This window comes from Homarus americanus, unplaced genomic scaffold (assembly GCF_018991925.1).
Source record: "Homarus americanus isolate GMGI-L3 unplaced genomic scaffold, GMGI_Hamer_2.0 scaffold14586, whole genome shotgun sequence".
NCBI lineage: Eukaryota > Metazoa > Arthropoda > Malacostraca > Decapoda > Nephropidae > Homarus > Homarus americanus.
The window spans coordinates 2,514-7,023 of NW_024751185.1; the positions used below are offsets into that span (position 1 = coordinate 2,514).

A 4,510-nucleotide genomic window follows, 5' to 3' on the forward strand; every position below is an offset into this window, starting at 1 on the left:
ACTCAATACCCAACAGAACCTCACACATACCCACTCTATACCCAACAGAACCCCACATACCCACTCTATACCCATAGAACCCCACACATACCCACTCTATACCCAACAGAACCCCATATACCCACTCTATACCCAACAGAATCCCACATACCCACTCTATACCCAACAGAACCCCACATATACCCAACAGAACCCTACATACCCACTCTATACCCAACAGAACCCTACATACCCACTCTATACCCAACAGAACCCCACACATACCCACTCTATACCCAACAGAACCCCACACATACCCACTCTATACCCAACAGAACCCCACATACCCACTCTATACCCAACAGAATCCTACATACCCACTCTATACCCAACAGAACCCCACACATACCCACTCTATACCCAACAGAACCCCATATACCCACTCTATACCCAACAGAATCCCACATATACCCACCTTGTAGCTGCCCAGTTTGTCCCCAATGATGCCAGCAAATATGGGCATGATAACAGTGATCCCAGATATCACCATACTGAAGACGCCAGTCTGGGAAGTGGTCAGGCCTAAAGCTTGCTGGTGAATCGTCAGTTGCGGCCATATTATCACCACTCCTGCACCAAGTTGTGAGAAAATGTCACCACGAATTGCAATCATTAAATGTCGCCCAAAATTGCAATCCCAAATGTCATCTAGGATTGCAATAATTAAATGTCACCACGAATTGCAATCATTAAATGTCGCCCAAAATTGCAATCCCAAATGTCATCTAGGATTGCAATAATTAAATGTCACCAAAAATTGCAATCACCAAATGTCACCCAAAATTGCAATCACCAAAAAACGTTATCTTGAAAACATCACAAAATAACAAGGCAGTTTATCAAGAGACGATTGAATACATTGTTAAAATATCCGGACTGGACAGATAAACAGTTACAAATGACCGGATAAGTGAGTAAATGCCAAGATAAGTGAGTAAATGGCCGGATAAGTGAATAAATATCCGGATAAGCAAGTAAATGTCCGGATAAGTGAGTAAATATCAGGATAAGCTGGTAAATATCCGGATAACTGAGTAAATGTCCGGATGAGCGAGCAAATGTCCGGATGAGCGAGCAAAATGACTAACCTGCTAGATAGAGGAAGTAGATGAGCTTGAAGATCAGAGTATCAGGGTTGATCAGGTCCTTGATAAACCCCCGGAAGCCCTTATGGAGCCTGATGACGGTCATAGTCTTTAAGGGGGGCTTAAGGGTCTGTAAGAGGTGTTTAAGGGTCTTTTAAGGGGTTTTAATGGTCTTTTAGGGAAGTTTAAGGGTCTTTTAGGGGGGTTTAAGTATCCCTCTGAGGATCTATTATGAGGTTTAATTATCCTTTTCGGGGTTTAAGGGTCTTTTAGGGACCTATGCTTTATAGGTCTTCAGACTCGAGTGGCCAGTGTCTACCAGATCTGTCAACAAAAAGAGGAACATTTGGTTAGGTTAGGTTAGGGTTCATTAATTAACCTTCTATGTTATCAAACTTGACATACGTTTACTGTGTGTGTGTGTGTGTGTGTGTGTGTGTGTGTGTGTGTGTGTGTGTTACCTGCTATATGGCATCACAAAAATTTTGACCAAGTCCCAGGTTGCTCATCTGACTTTCTGCCTCATTTACACACAATTGCAGGATCTCAATTGTTTCTCTTACTTTGACAACACAACATACTGTACATACTGTCGTTTCTCAATCTTGATTTATTTTTCATTTTTGTATGTATTTATTATTATTATTATTATTATTATTATTATATTTTCGCCCCCAGGCCCTGATTTGGGTCAGTGACCTGTGCCTGGGTGAGGTAATCCTCTTAAAAAATAATAATAATAATTTAGAACACATACCCGTTGACTACACATATATATAAAGTATACAATCAACAACAGGTAAACAGCTTATCCCTCGCGCCTGTTGACTACATGTCCCAACAACAGAGAGAAGGGGGGAGGAGGTAACCAGGAAGCCGCCACCACCACAACGTGAAACAGAATATGATATCCCATGTCATAATATAAGGGTAAGCATGGTTCACCTCCGCCTCTGGTAACAATGACACACACACGAGCACTGTATCCCCCGGAAGGCGCCTCGCTATCTCAAATGAAGTCGAGAATTACCTGATGATTATCTCCATTACTAATTTCACCTTAAGATTAGCCACCCTAACCTAACCTCAACCCTCCAAATAGTGTTAGGGCGGTTAATCTTTAGGTGAAATAAGCCACGGAGGAGAAAATGAACAGGATATGGGTTTGGTTTGGTTATTAAATCTGACGAGGACTCCACAAAACTACAGGAAGATCTAAACAAATTTTCGAATGGTCTGAAAAATGGCAGATGAAATTCAATGTGGACAAATGTAAAGTACTCAGTATAGGAGATGTAAACAGGGAAACTAGATACCAGATGAACAACGATGCCATAGAGAAATCCGACTGCGAGAGAGATTTAGGAGTAATGATAAGTAGGAACCTTAAGCCAAGTAAACAATGTGTTTTTGCTCGTAACAAGGCTAATAAAGTACTTGGGTTCATACAAAGGAGTGTTAGTTACAAGACTAGCGAGGTCATCCTGAAACTGTATCTTGCTCTTGTGAGACCTCACTTGGATTACTCAGTTCAGTTCTGGTCACCGTATTACAGAATGGATATAGAATCCTTGGAAAGAATTCAGAGGAGAATGACAAGACTAATCCCGGGCATTAGGAACCTTGAGTACAGAGACAGGTTAAAGCATCTTAATTTGCACTCCCTCGAGAGACGTAGAGCAAGGGGCGACCTGATAGAGGTGTATAAGTGGAAGGCAGGGCTGAACAAAGGGGACATAACAAAGGTACTCAAACTATCCAACCAGGAGCGAACTCGTAACAATGGTTTTAAATTAGACAAATTTAGATTTAGGCGTGAAATAGGTAAACACTGGTTTGGAAACAGAGTAGTGGATGAATGGAACAAGTTACCAAATATCATCATTAACTCGAATACGCTGAATAGCTTCAAACATAGGTTGGATGCTTATATGAGCAATAGGGGTTGGGTGTAAACGGGACTGCCCAGTATGGGCCAATAGGCCCGCTGCAGTTTCCTCCATTCTTATGTTCTGAGGTGGAATGTTGACACCAAACTAGATGCTTTCATTTAATTAACAGTCTTTAGTATATCTCCAGACTTAAACAGAATAATCACACACACACACTTGTCAACCACCAGCGAGACAAGACGTGCCCTGAAGGCGCTCCCAGTTTGAGCAGCCAGGCCGAGTCAGTTTGCCCCATCCCCTCCCCCTGCTATATCCCAACGCCCTACCAGCCTTACTACACCGGGATTTATTCAGCAAAACATTCAAGTGATCAGTGAACGATTGACTACCAAACAGTGTTCCTATAATGCACTCCAAGGAAAAGCACAAAAACACAGCAGTGTAATACTGAGTGTGGCTGTATCTGACCTGACCTGACGGCTTCACCTGACCTAACCTGAAGGATGGAGCACACTTGTATTGCCCCAAGCTACTGTCCTGGCCATACGAGCATCAACTGATTGCTATAAGAACAGCCCAGTCCCAACCATTGTAAAAATTATCAACACCTAATTATTATACATCATACTTGTATCACTTATGTTACCTGTACATCATTAGTAAATCAAGAGACCCATTCCCCGATTATGTAACTGTATATTTTCAGCCTTCCGGCTACCATGCTCTCTCAATAAACACTTTTCTACACCTATGGAGTATGGAAGGGAGTGTTGTGTAGTGTGAACCTTGTTAAATACACCAATGGAATTTACGGTTTCAGAACACCGCCCAATGGGATTCCAAGGACGGGGGGGGGCAATGACCTATAGACAATGTAAATAAACCAACAATCACCTCTCACCCCCCCCCCCACTCAACTCTCACCCCCCCACTCAACTCTACAATAACCACAAATACATCCATATGTATCGTCTTACCTTCATATATAAAGTTAGAGTAACGATATACAAGATAGATATCAAAAAGCTGTTGGCACTGAGACACAGAGAACAGCTACACTACCTTCCCCCTTCACAGTTGGGGAGCGACTGAACTGACTGAACTAGACATATAGGATCAAGAGAGTAGGGAGATATGTCCTACTCTCAAAATACGAAATATATCCCCTGCCATTTATTTTTGTATCTAATTTTTCTTATCCAGAAGTTATCCGGATATTTATTTACACCACACGGAATGTATATACGATAAGCTTAATAATTATTACAGTTAAGTGAAGACAGTACGTATGTCAGTACTATTTAACGGAGAGAAAGTCATATATGTACAGACTCCTGGCAGTGTATGTGTGTTACGTAGCTATAACAGGATGATCGGTATTTAATTAACTACCTGACAATTTAACACCTGGATTAGTTGGTCAAAACGGTGTGTCCATTGGGTAAAACATGTCCTCAATAGACGACCAGGAAGTGATTCATTATAAGTTCGTTT

At 41.7% G+C, this 4,510-nt stretch overlaps 1 long non-coding RNA gene across 1 annotated transcript; it reads right to left on the reverse strand.

The window, feature by feature from the left end:
* Positions 1–428: 428 nt before the first annotated feature.
* On the reverse strand, positions 429–4,090 carry LOC121854555. The gene is made up of 3 exons (XR_006086577.1): positions 3,994–4,090; positions 1,128–1,448; positions 429–609 (listed from the first exon to the last, which is right to left on the reverse strand). It is a non-coding gene; the product is annotated as an uncharacterized LOC121854555 (long non-coding RNA).
* Between the last annotated feature and the right edge of the window lie 420 nt (positions 4,091–4,510).